We start from the raw sequence: 14384 nt of genomic DNA, 5'->3' as shown, positions 1-14384 counted from the left end.
TAAGGTCATGGAGAATAGATCCATTTATGGCTATTAGCCAAGAGGATCAGAGGTGCAACCCCATGCTCTGGGTGTCCTAAGCCATTAACTACCAGAAGCTGGGAATGGATCACTTGATAATTGCCCTATTCTGTTCATTCCCTCCGAAGAACCTCACATTGGCCAGTCAGAAGATAGGATACTGGGATTGTGGAATATTTAGCCGTTTCTACATATGCCCTTTAACACTTCCCGAATCTCAGAACAACACTGCCCAAAATCCAGACAAGTGTCTCTTCAAGCTGTTTCTGCCACTTCAGAGGTCAACCACCAAGTATAAATCAGAGCAGTTTTAATCAGGGTGTCCACTAAACCAGGGTGTCCACTAGTCAATTGTGGAATCAAGTGGACACAATTTTTGCCTGGTCAACACTTCAAGTCCTGATTTTTCCAAAAACTGTGTTTTCTGTAATGTCCAGCCCTCTCCTGGACAGCTCAAAGAAACAATAAGGTTTGTTTGTTTATTCCTTTAAGACACCAAAACCCACCAGCTTGCCACATTAAATGGAATTAACATTCACTTTAATTCCAACAGTACTGGTGCTTGACTTTAAACTTTAAATATCATTCAGTACCCATTTTTTCCTCAGATGTATGTATTAACACTATTTCACAATATTAATCACTAGCTTTCAGAAAAAAAAATTACTTTATGCACTTTCAAAATATTGCATACGGATTCAAATCACTTAAGGTTCAGCCCCGTCTTTGTAGATCAGTAAACCTTTAAAATGGATTCTTCTGAGGTTACTCCTCAAAGTAAAGTTCACTGAACCTGAGAAAAAGGCATCATGGAGTCTGGGGATGATGGAAGCTCCATGTGCTCTTTTTTCCCCCACCTGGTGCAATGCAAATTGTTCTGTTTCCTTCTTAAATTCCTTTTAAAAGGGCTTTAGATGTCTCAGAATTATGCTCTCACATCCCCTACATTTGTTAATTAAGGCACAAACAAGTGTGCCTTAAATTCAATTAATAGCTCAAGATAGGAACTCTCTGTGGGCATGGCCACAGGGCAGGGGTTCTCAACCTTTTTCTTTCAGAGCCCCCTCTGCTGTAAGAGCTCCACAGCACCCTCCCACCCCCACACCACAACAACTGTTTTTCTGCATATAAAATCTAGGGCCAACATTACGGGGTAGCAAGCAGGGCAACTCCCTGTGGCCCCATGCCACAGGGAGCCCCGCAAAGCTAAGTTGCTCAGGCTTCAGCCCCGTCACAACTGGCCTCAGGCTTTGACTTTCTGCCCTGGGCCCCAGTGAGTTTAATGCCAGCTCTACTTCACTGATTCCTCTGAAACCTGCTCACAGTCCCCCAGGGAGCCACAGACCCGTGGTTGTGAACCGATGCTACAGGGGATACTCAGGAGACTGAAGGCAAATCAGTTAAAGATGTGAAGTCAGTGACAACCACCCCATGAAGTGCAAGTCCCTTGCATAGACAAAGAAACATATAATTTGCACTAGTGACCTTTTCCCCTATTTCACCCTAGTAAGAACCTTTGGTGCATTTCTATTTTTCTCATTGACACACAGGTTTCCAATAGAGCAGCCTCACTAATAACTGAAACCAGGCCTAATCCCCAGTATAGAGGAGGCCTATGCTTTCCCTTCCTCTCCCTTTTCACACTTGGTTGGAAGTCGTCCTTACTAATCATGATGGTTACTTTTTCAAATACAGGCTTGAAGCCTGCAGAAGGTATAGCACTTCGCCTGTAGATTCCCACTGGTTATGGATAAGAGAGAGAGTTTTCCTACTATCGCTTTCCTAAGTTCCCATGGCAATAACCCGCCCAGGCACACACGAAGAGAAGTCAGCCACCCATCCTTTACCAGAAGGTTTTAAAAATCACGCTGGTTAACGTGCCCCTCACTCAACCAATAACAAGAAGTCGGCCCTCGATAAGCCTCGTGTAGCTAACCGCCGCAACCCACGAGATTCCTGCTTCAGGAAACTCCCGCAGGACCAGCGCCCCCAGCCCCAGCCATCGCCCCTGCCCTTGTTACAGCGCTTCGGGACACCGCAGCGCCTCGGGCCGGCCGCACCAGCCCCGACCCCGGCATGCCAAGGGCGTTGGGAGCCAGGGCAGGCGGCCCCAGGCGGCCTATGCCAGGGGCAGGACTCCCACCCCGGGCCGGGGCGGGGGCAGGACTCCCACCCCGGGCCGGGCCGCTCACGGTCCCCAGCGCACAAACAGGGAAAGCCGAGGCGGCGTCCAGGGAAAGGGAAGCCAGGAAGCGACCTCTCGCAGTGCCGCTCTGGCCGCCGCCGCGAGATCGGCAGCCCCCTCCCCAGCGCTCACCTGCGGCGGGCGCGAGACCTCTCTGCCGGCAACACCGTCAGGCTCGCCGCGGTCCCTTTTCAAATCCACCCAATGGCGGCGCGCTGTGCCGCACAGCACCATGGGAGGCCAGGGGCGGGCTGGAAGCCAACGTCCCGCCGCGGGCAAGCGGAACGTCTCCGCCCAGGGCAGGCTGGGACTCGGGGCGGGGAGGCGCGGGCGGGCGCGCGGTTGGGATGTTTCTTGTGCCGGGGCCTTGCGGCGGGACAGCGGGCGGGGCAGGACTGTAGCCTGGTTCGCCGCCCGGGGAGGGGTGGAAAAGAGGCGCCGCCCCCCGGTCGCTGCTGGAGAGGCGGGGGCGCTGCCTCACTTGGGACAGGGGAAAGGGAAGGGTCCCTCTGCCGGAGGGCGCTGGGCGAGGGATCCGCGGAGGCTGGCTCGATACGCGCTTGGGGGGCGGGGGAGAGCCCGGCGGGCGGGCGAGTTATTTGTTCAATCAGATTCTGCAAGGTGTCTGCCGGTTGCCTGCTGTAGGGAAAGGGGGAGCGCTGGGTAGGAGCGGAAGCCAGGTCAGGTGGGTTGGAATGAGGGTACCAGTTATTATATGCATGTTTCAGAGGAGCCGCCCTGTTAGTCTGTATCCCTAAAAAGAACAGGAGGACTTGTAGCACCTTAGAGACTAACAAATTTGTCTGATCTACAGGTTTCAGAGTAACAGCCGTGTTAGTCTGTATTCGCAAAAAGAAAAGGAGTACTTGTGGCACCTTAGAGACTAACCAATTTATTAGAGCATAAGCTTTCGTGAGCTACAGCTCCCTTCCTCAGATGCATATCGTGGAAACTGCAGCAGGCTTTATATATACACACAGAATATGAAACAATACCTCCTCCCACCCCACTGTCCTGCTGGTAATAGCTTATCTAAAGTGATCATCAGGTGGGCCATTTCCAGCACAAATCCAGGTTTTCTCACCCTCCACCCCCCCACACAAATTCACTCTCCTGCTGGTGATAGCCCATCCAAAGTGACAACTCTTTACACAATGTGCATGACAATCAAGTTGGGCTATTTCCTGCACAAATCCAGGTTTTCTCACATCCCCCCCACCCCCATACACACACAAATTCACTCTCCTGCTGGTAATAGCTCATCCAAACTGACCACTCTTCAAGTTTAAATCCAAGTTAAACCAGAACATCTGGGGGGGGGGGTAGGAAAAAACAAGAGGAAACAGGCTACCTTGCATAATGACTTAGCCACTCCCAGTCTCTATTTAAGCCTAAATTAATAGTATCCAATTTGCAAATGAATTCCAATTCAGCAGTTTCTCGCTGGAGTCTGGATTTGAAGTTTTTTTGTTTTAAGATAGCGACCTTCATGTCTGTGATTGCGTGACCAGAGAGATTGAAGTGTTCTCCGACTGGTTTATGAATGTTATAATTCTTGACATCTGATTTGTGTCCATTTATTCTTTTACGTAGAGACTGTCCAGTTTGACCAATGTATATGGCAGAGGGGCATTGCTGGCACATGATGGCATATATCACATTGGTGGATGTGCAGGTGAACAAGCCTCTGATAGTGTGGCTGATGTTATCTACAGCTCACTTCATCGGATGCAGTGAGCTGTAGCTCAGGAAAGCTCATGCTCTAATAAATTTGTTAGTCTCTAAGGTGCCACAAGTCCTCCTGTTCTTTTCACATCATATGCATGGTTTCACTCAGCTGTGTGAGAGGACCTGAGCCACACATGGGGAGCAGTACCTTGCTACAGAACAGCTGCCAGCAGGCAAGCCCAGAGCTACACTGGCTTCTCAGGATGAGCCAGCTAATTTGCTGATCAGGTTGTTTCTGCCAGTTCTTTATCTGGGCTTAAAACAAGCCTGGGCAGAGTCAAAAAGCAGTTCAAATGAAACTGTGAACCAGGGGTCAGATTAGGGGGGAAAGGGGTGGTGGTACTCTTCCAAACGCTTTCCCACAAAATAAGCTCTGCCCTCGTGAGATGCTACTCACAGTCGATTGTGCAGATGTTAAGCATGTATCAGAGGTTCTCAAACTTCACTGCACCCCAACCCCTTTCTGACAACAAAAATGACTCCAGGAGGGGGGACCAAAGTCTGAGCCTCCCCGAGCCCCAGCACCATAGGCAGGGGGACCAAAGCCCAAACCTGAGCCCTGTCACCCAGGGCTGGAGCCCTTGGACTTTGGCCCCCAACAGTGGGATTTGAGCTTTGGCTTTGTCGCTGGGCTGTGGGGCTTTGGCTTCGGCCCTGGGCCCCAGTAAATCTAATGCCAGCCCTGGCGACCCCATTACAATGAGGTTGTGACCCACTTTGGGGTCCCAACCCACAATCTGAGAACTGCTGGCATATATGATCACATGTTTTCTAGGCTTCTTATATCGGGGGGGGGGGGTCTGAATACATCTGTGGGCTCTACTTAGCTCCTTGGTCTTGGATTTTCTTGATTGAGAAGGGACGTGGCATTGCTCTCCCCAACCCGTTCACATGTTGTGCCAAAATGAGCTGTTACGCACCATAGATTTTGCAGATCTTTATATATCTGCAGACCCTCCTCCTCCTTTCTTACATGTTTTGATGAGTAGAGAAAATATAAATTATTTATTCTTTCTCAGCCTCAGTTCCTCATCTGTTAGCCATAATAACGCAATAGAATATTGTAAGGAAAAACTTATGAATGTGTTTGAGGTGCTCAAATGTTAGATATATTTACTTTTAGAAAAATATCAAGGTCCCAGTCCTGAAATGTGTAATGCTTAATTTGTGAGTTCTTCAGTGGTACTACTCACATGTTTGTAGTTAAGCAAATGTAAAAATGTTTGCAAAATCAGGGCATAAATAAAATAATGTTTACCACATTCTTGTGAGATGGATAAGATTATAACAACTATTTACATATGGTGAAAAGAGGAAGAGGTTAAGTGACTTGCCCACGTCCAGAGAGTGTGTCCGGTTCTTGAGTTGGTATTAGAACTCAGAATTACAGTCTTGCCCTCAGAAGTATTATAAGGGCCCTACTGTCAAACAAACATTAACCCTGCCCCTTGGCCCATTAAGCCCCACCCACCTGTCACTGGAAGTCCTGCCCCATTGGGGTATTCCTTCCGGGGTCAAGCCGGACACATGACTGGAAGCAAGGTGTGTCGTGACCCCTCTAAGAACTCCTCCCACTGCCCTCTACCAATTAGGATGGGTTTTGCCCACATAGGACCACCCTGAGAGGAGATTTGACCAATTGGGGGGAGTTCCGGGGCGGAGTGACCCATCTGGAAGTGGGTTGTCTGACCTCTCTAAGAACTCCTCCCACCGCCCTCTACCAATTCTGATGGGTTTCGGCCGCAGAGGACCTCCCGAGAGCAGATTTGACCAAAATAGGGCAGGTTCTGGGACGGGATGAACTGCCCAGAAGAGGGTTGTGTGACCCCTCTAAGAACTCCTCCTACCACCCTCTGCCAATCAGAGCGCAGCATCATCACCCCATGAGTCCCAGCGCCGGGCAGAGGAGGCCATCTCTTACCAAGAACACGTGTTTTAGAAATCGTGGAAAGGCTAATAGGAAACATGGACTCCTTCACCACCTCCATGAGAACTTCAGACTTTGTTTTAGCCCTGAGAGCCTTCGACCATCTGCGGAGATCATTCTACATCAGCGACAATTCCGAGGAGGAGGAGGGAGCGGACGAGGGGAACCCTTTGGCCCAGCTGTTGATGGATACGCTGGAACCCGAACCCGAAACCCAACTGCTCATGAGACACCCTGATGAGCATGGCGGCCTTTCATTGTCCACCCCCCTGGAGGAGGAAGGCAAACACAGCTTGGGGGAGTCACCAGTGGACAAGGTGAATGGAAAAAACATCGCTCAGGTAAATTAAGATTAAAATTAAGAAGTGATGGTTGAGGATGGGGTGTAATGGTGTTAGGAACCGGGGTTGTGTACATCTAAAAACAAGCAGTGGGAACTTACACTTGTTTCTTTTCTGAAAATCTCTCAACAGCTCAACAATACCTTTCTAGAGGACCCAGAGACCCTGGACAGTGTTGCATCAGACAGTGAAGATGAACAGGGCCCGCCTTGTTTTTGCTCAATACTGATACAAATTGTTGAAGAGGACTCCGAGGATGACAGCTATGAAGAGTTTAGGAGGAAGCTTGGCATGAAACTAACTGAGCCAGTGCCACGTCGTGAGCATAAAAAAGTAATGCGGACTATTGTACGCGTTGCTGTTTATGCTGTCCTTAATCGCTGTCTTAGGGAAAAGCTTTTCAAAGATTGTGAGGGCTGTGTCATAGACATGCCAGCCCAACAGCACCATGTCTGTGTGACTTGGACTTCAGTGTATATAAACTGCAAGCTCTGGGGCCTGTGTGCTGAGCTGTGTTTGGAAAGCTTATTAAACACTGTTATTGCCATAGGTTATGCTATGCAATGTCTGTGCCTAGCTCAAGAACATTTAGCGCAAGGGGTGACCTTGATAAATGCTGTGCAATTCAGTGGAGACCCTGGCCGTGTTTTAAAGAAAATGACCAAACAGGAAGATGCCTTCTTACAGCATTATATTGACTGTCTGAGCCACACAAAAAGTTACAGAACCCTGCTTAAGAAGAAGACTATTTGTAAGAAATCGAAAAGGATTAAGTTAGAGAATGGTGAGGGGACAAACAAGCAATTTAAAACTTGGTAGCTGTAAATAAAAAAAAAAATTATTGAAAAGGGCTTTGTGACTATCTGTGTTTCTGTTAGAAGGTCACTGTGGCCCTTAAGTGAGCTAAAAGTTTTAATGGAGCATCTTGGTTTGTTTTCAAGGCCCTGTATGTCTTTTAAATAAAAAAAAAATGTTTGTGAGAACCTAGCTCTTGTGTCTTTGTGTAAAGGAGACCCATTGACAGCAGAAAGCTGAAATGTATGTTGTAAAATCTTGTGGGAGGGAAAAAATCCTAAAAATGTGTTTATAATTAAAAAAAAAAATAGGGATGGTTTAGACATGTTTTAGTACAATAGAGCTGCCTCATCCTGTTGAACTGAATGGTTTTAACCACACTCCCACTGAATAGCCAGGGTGACTGAGATTACTCACCCTTTTTGCCATCAGGGTTAATGTATTAGTGATCAGTAATTAAACTTCATAGGTGTGCACTCACAGTAAGGGAGGTAGGTGGGTGAGGATGGTGAGTTCTGATTAATATGAAATGAAATAAAACCTCAGGAATTCACAGATGCTGTTGAACAGTTTTAGCGTTCTACCAACTCCTGAACAACCCAGGAGTTGGTAGAACGCTATTGGACAGTTTAAATATAATCCAGGAGTTGGTTGAACACTATGGGTCACTCTTTCTAGCAACTCAAAGTCATTAAAAGTTTAAAATAATATATTTACAAAAAAAATAAGGGTCTAACACAAAACTGAAATGTTTCAAGGGTTCATAAACCTCCACCATACTTTAGAACAAGCATTTGCTCTAAAAACAATCAAACATTTAAAAGCTATGGGTATTTGTAGGGTGCTTATTATGGTTGTGATATACCCCTTTTATTTCAAAAACAACCCCCAAACTTTAAGCATGGAAGAAACGTGTTTAAAAAACAAGCCCCAAGACATTCATTGATATCTGCAAAGGGCCCCCACTTGGAAATGGGTACAGTTCCATTAAGGATTGGTGATTTACTGTTTAATACTGTAAGAAGGCCCTACAGAAAAATGTATTTTAACTAAAAGAAAAAAAAATTAGCCAAAAGCAGCTCAGTTGTGCAGACAACTTAATTCCCCCACCCCACATCACAACAGGGAATGTTAGGGGAGGGGTGCCTACGAGATCTTCGAGACACCACTCACTCCCTGAAGAAACTACAATCCTTTGGTGATCTTCCAGAACACACCATCCTGGCCACTATGGATGTAGAAGCCCCCTACACCAACATTCCACACAAAGATGGACTACAAGCCGTCTGGAACAGTATGCCCGATAATGTCACTGCAAACCTGGTGGCAGAACTTTCTGTCTTTGTCCTCACCCACAACTATTTCACATTTGGGGACAATGTATACCTTCAAGTCAGCGGCACTGCTATGGGTACCCACATGGCCCCACAGTATGCCAACATTTTTATAGCTGACTTAGAACAACGCTTCCTCAGCTCTCGTCCCCTAACACCCCTATTCTGCTTATGCTATGTTGATGACATCTTCATCATCTAGACCCATGGAAAAGAAGCCCTTGAGGAATTCCACCATGATTTCAACAATTTCCAACCGACCATCAACCTTAGCCTGGACCAGTCCACACAAGAGATCCACTTCCTGGACACTACAGTGCTAATAAGCGATGGCCACATAAACACCACCCTACACTGGAAACCTACTGACCACTATACTTACCTACATACCTCCAGCTTTCATCCAGATCACATCACACGATCCATTGTCTACAGCCAAGCTCTAAGATAGAACTGCATTTGCTCCAATCCCTCCGACAGAGACAAACACCTACAAGATCTCTATCAAGCTTTCTTAAAACTACATTACCCACCTGCTGAAGTGAAGAAACAGATTGACAGAGCCAGGAAGAGTACCCAGAAGTCACCTACTACAGGACAGGCCCAACAAAGAAAGTAACAGAACACCACTAGCCATCACCTTCAGCCCCCAACTAAAACCTCTCCAGCGGATCATCAAGGATCTACAACCTATCCTGAAGGACGATCCCTCACTCTCACAGATCTTGGGAGACAGGCCAGTCCTCACTTACAGACAGTCCCCCAACCTGAAGCAAATACTCACCAGCAACCACACACCACACAACAAAACCACTAACCCAGGAACCTATCCTTGCAACAAAGCCCGTTGCCAACTCTGTCCACATACCTATTCAAGGGACACCATCATAGGACCTAATTACATCAGCCACACTGTAAGAGGCTCGTTCACCTGCACATCTACCAATGTGATACTGTATATGCCATCATGTGCCAGCAATGCCCCTCTGCCATGTACATTGGCCAAACCTGACAATCTCTGTGCAAAAAAATAAATGGACCCAAATCAGACATCAAGAATTATAATATTCAAAAAACAGTCAGAGAACACTTCAACCTCCCTGGTCACTCAATTACAGACCTAAAAGTTGCAATTCTCCAACAAAAAAAAACTTCAAAAACAGACTCCAATGAGAAACTGCAGAACTGGAATTAATTTGCAAACTGAACACCATTAACTTAGGCTTGAATAAAGACTGGGAGTGGATGGGTCATTACACAAAGTAAAAACTATTTCCCCATGCTAATTTTTCCCCTACTGTTACTCACACCTTCTTGTCAACTGTTTGAAATGGGCCATCCTGATCATTCCTACAAAAGTTTTTTTTTTCCTGCTGATAATAGCCCACCTTAATTGATTGGTCTCGTTACAGTTGATATGGCAACACCCATTTTTTCATGTTCTCTGTGTATATCTATCTATCTATTTATCTATCTTCCTACTGTATTTTCCACTGCATGCATCCGATGAAGTGGGTTTTAGCCCACGAAAGCAAATGCCCAAATAAATTTGTTAGTCTCTAAGGTGCCACAAGTACTCCTCGTTTTTTTAAAGTCCTTAATTATCTGTTATTTCAGAGTTGTGGTGATCAGATCAACCTGCTAACTACAGACTTTTGAAGTCTGTTTGAAACAAAGAGTTAGGATGGTATAAAAACCTCAGGTATTTTGGAGACTGTCCTCTTTCAACAGAAACTCTCTTGAATTGCTGCTGGACTGCAAGAGGAGATATGCTCCATGGTTTTAACTCTGAAAATAATATTATATAATGTCACTCTTTGGCCATGCTGTCCTTACTAAATAATGGTACTTATCTTTATTGCAGTGTGATCTGTTTAGCATGGAACCAGTAACTTTAAGCTGCATTTCACCACCACGCCAAGATGAAAACCATTTTTAACTATAGTTCTGCTTAATATTGTTAAACTAAAAAAAAAAAAAATCAGGTATTACACAGGGATTTGAGGGTAATACTAACTAACATTTTTGCTTGTTCTTTAACCCAAAGACCCAAACAGACATGGGGGGAAACAGAACAACCATGCATAGGCGCTGACTTCTGTTGGCGCCAGTGGGTGCTCGACTGCCCCCAGCCCCGCCCCCTCCCTTGGCCCCGCCCCAACTCCGCCCCTATTCCAACACCTTCCCCAAATCCCCACCCCAGCCCTGCCTTTTCCACACCTCCTCCCCTGAGTGTGCCACATTCCCACTCTTCCCCCCTCCATCCCAGAGCTTGTTATGCCACGAAACAGCTGTTTTGCGGCGGCAAGTGCTGGGAGGAGAAGCAGGGACGCGGTGCACACACGGGAGGAGGCGGAGGTGAGGGGGGCGGGGAGCTTGGCTGCCAGTGGGTGCAGAGCACCCACCAATTTTTCCCCGTGGGTGCTCCAGCCCCAGAACACCCATGGAGTCGGCACCTATGCAATCATGTGCCTGCAATCCTTTATCCTGTGGTAGAAGGTACCTTTCTGCATTTGGCTTTTAAATGCATGTGGGTGTATTGGAAAGTATTTTGTTGCAAACTGTTGGTTTGGTGTTTTAAACTGCTCTGTGTGTGTGCGTGCACGTACAAAACATAGGTGTGTTTTTTAAAAAGTACATTGCTGGTTTTTTGGGGTTTTTTTAAAGCATATGGCTGCAAACTGATGGTGTGTTGTGTTTCAAACTAACGGGTTACTGTGCAAAATGTGTTTTAAAATGGATTTTAAAAGTTGATTTTTAAAGCAGTTTGGTTTTTATTCTGCAAAATGAGATGTGTTTTTAAAAATGTTTGGGGGTTGTTGTTTTTTAAAGTGGCAGAAATAAACTCAAAACCTGTGTTTGTTGTACAGCCTGAAATGGATTATTTTGTTTTAAAGCTATGATTTTTTAATTAGAAAAACACCCCAATTAATATTTTATTTTTTAAGTTTACAAGACAGTTTCATGTGTTTTATAATAATAATGTGTCTGTGTTGGGGGCTTATTCCTTCACCCACTTACTTCCCTGGTCCTTCTCGCATGAACAGAGAGCAACAATACCCGAAGTCCAAAGGTGCAAACAATTCGATGTTTATTAGGGTGAACTTCCAGCAAGCATGATTCCAGTTTCCTTCCTTAGTGTCCCCCTTCCCAGCTCTGACACCACAGAGCCTTACACCTGTGTCCCTGTTCCCATTCCTGCCCTTAGCCAAACATGATTCCAATTTCCCCACCCCCATTCCCTGTTCCCATTTCCCCCTTTAGCAAAACATGATTCCAATTTCCCGGCTCCCATTCCCTGTTCCCATTTCTCTCACCCACCCACCCACTTCCTGATTGACTGCAGACTATATAGTAAAACTTGAGTTCTGCTTAGCTATATCTTAACCAATCATTTTACTGACATTTAATTAACCAATCCTAGCATATTGTAACATGATTATTTAACCAGTTATATCCCACCACCTTAATTAGTTTACACCCAGCAAAATTAATTATACAGCACACAGAAACAATCACAGAACCAGACAGAGATTATACAGACAAACAATAGGGAAATGGGGACTACAGTGATAGAACAAACACAGAAATGAGGATTTCACATCCCAGCTATTGATATGTGAGTTCTTGCCAGACAGGATGCTATCAAACTAAGTTTCCTTTTACACCTTCTAGGCACTTCCCTTTCTCTGGAGGCGATAGGCATTATCAGGACAGGACTGTATTCCTAACAGCCCAATAGCACGTTATTTCAATGTGACTAGTTTGGAATGTGAGGATGTGACCATTCGGTTCCTAGCTTATGGCTGCCTCTGCTGCTTAGCCAGATATCTTAGCCTAAGCACAGGGCCTCAGACTGTCACAGTAAGAGAAGGACCTTACACCGGCAGACAATGATTTTGATTCTTTCCTTTATACCTCTATAACTAGCTAAGTGATAAGAATACACCTAAATTCTTAGAGTATAGGCCTTTACAGACAGGCCTGAATATCTATATTCTAACACTGCTCCACAGTATAGTCAAAACATGAGAGATCCTTAAACCAGAGGGTAAACAAGCTCAAAAGAAAAAGGAAAGAGACAGCTGAAAAGGAAAATTCACCAGCATCAGTGATGGATGGATGGATGAAGGCCAGTAAATATATTTTGCTTATTGGTTTGGTTACTTTATGAGGTTTTGTATTTTAAGTAAATACATAGGTGTGGGTGAGAAAGATGGTAAAGTTAAGTTTTGTAAAATGTTTTTTTCCCCCTAATCAGATATGGGCAGCTCTCCTGACAATCCTGTAGTCAGAGCTACAGGGACACCTCTGCCAGAACTGCCAAAGAACCAGAAATCTTGTCTGAGTTCTTTAATAACAACAACAGCTGAAGAGGAAAATTCACCAGCATTAGTGACTGATGGATGGATGAAGCCCAGTAAATATATTTTGCTTATTGGTTTGGTTATTTTATGAGGTTTTGTATTTTAAGTAAATAAATAGGTGTGGGTGAGAAAAATGTTAAATTTTTAAGTTTTGTAAAATGTTTTTTCCCCCCAATCAGGCATGTGCAGCTCTCCTAACAATGCTGTAGTCAGAGCTACAGGGACACCTCCACCAGAACCGCCAAAGAACCAGGAATCTGCTTTGAGACCTTTAACAATGCTAATGCAAAACAGCACAAGAATGCAGTTGAAGCATCAGGGCAGTCCAAACCTCATATACGTCAAACCCAAGGACAAAACAAAAGACTCTGGTAAAAACCAACCACGCAAACACAACTCCAGTTCCTCAGCAGCCACCACCACACCAAGCCCCTCTCAGAGTATATCTGATACTAGGCTATGAAACCACTGATGTCTTGTGGAAAATATTCTATAACAAAACATAAATGTTTTCTTTGGCTGAGGGTTCTTTTTTGGTAGTAGAGATGTATGACAACAAGCCCCCCAGGGCTTCTCCTCTACCCGTTCCCAGCTGGGAGTGAGGGGAAGCCACCCAAGGCTTTCTTCCCTTGCACCCACTTGTTCCCTGCTGGGAGTGGGGGGAAAACACCCAGGGCTTCTCACCTCCCTGTTCCCTGCTGGGAGTGGGGCAGGGGAAGCTGCCCAGGGCTTTCTCGCCCCCTTGTTCCCCTCCTGCAGGGAGTGGGCAGGGGGCCCCTCGGGCTTCTCGCTCTGTCTCCAAGCTAGGAGTAGGGTCCGAAGCTGCCCCGGGCTTCTTGTCCTGGCTCTCAGCTGGGAGCGGGAGCAGCATCCAGTGGCTTAGCTTGCCAGGGGAGTGGGGCTTTCTTGTCAGTTTCACAGTTCCTTGCCATGAAATTGACAAGACAGCAGATGTATGGGAGAAAGTGTCTCCACAGACACTGTGTCACCTTAACTGTGCAGACATAAGTTTTATGCCTCTCGTGGAGGTGTTGGTGTAGTGGGGCACTTACATCGGTGGGCGGAAGGGGCAGTGGTGCCTCCCCTAGCACAGCTGTCCATGTCCCCCAAAAGCTGGGCTTTGGTGCCCCCACCTCCCTTCCACTCTGATCCTTCCTGGAGGTGCCCAGAGCCTCCTGCTGCTGCTGCTTGGTGTCAGTCTTCCTCCTCTCCTCCACTGCACTCTCCTCTCTTTTCAGAGGTCCCTGCAGCTGCCGGCACATCCCCAACCCTCATCCCTATGGGGCGGTGTTGTGTGTGAGGATGCGAGCGGCAGGCGAGGGAATGAGGAGGGAGGGGAGGGCATCCCTGAGTAACTTTACACAGTGAAAAAGTCTTCCAGACCAGAGACATAGGTGTTGTCTACACTGCCACTTTACAGTGCTGAAACTTTCTTGCTCAGGAGGTGAAAAAACACCTTCCTGAGCTATGCAAGTTTCAGCGCTGTAAAGTGGCAGTGTAGACATTGCACCAGCATAGGGAGCAGCGCTTCCAGCACTGGGAGCTACTCCCCTCATGGGGTGGTTTTCTAACAGCACTGGGAGAAATTAGGCTTCAATTTGGTGCAGGTAGCCTGGCTTTTCGTCTCTCTCTATACAGTATACACCAAACTCCCTGTCACACCGAGGAGAATCCATCTGGCAATTA

General features: G+C 46.3%; 1 protein-coding gene across 2 annotated transcripts in view; it reads right to left on the bottom strand.

The window, feature by feature from the left end:
- The window catches only part of KIF20B (kinesin family member 20B), a 73712-nt gene extending 71125 nt beyond the window's left edge, over window positions 1-2587 (bottom strand). For both annotated transcript variants that reach the window (XM_073353810.2, XM_073353811.2), the window contains exon 1: window positions 2339-2587. The gene's annotated coding sequence lies outside the window, so the exon portion shown is untranslated. The remainder of the gene's footprint in view (window positions 1-2338) is intronic.
- Window positions 2588-14384: the final 11797 nt, after the last annotated feature.

Source organism: Lepidochelys kempii, chromosome 7 (assembly GCF_965140285.1).
Source record: "Lepidochelys kempii isolate rLepKem1 chromosome 7, rLepKem1.hap1, whole genome shotgun sequence".
In the NCBI taxonomy this organism is placed as follows: Eukaryota; Metazoa; Chordata; order Testudines; family Cheloniidae; genus Lepidochelys; species Lepidochelys kempii.
This window is presented reverse-complemented; position numbering and strand designations above follow the sequence as displayed.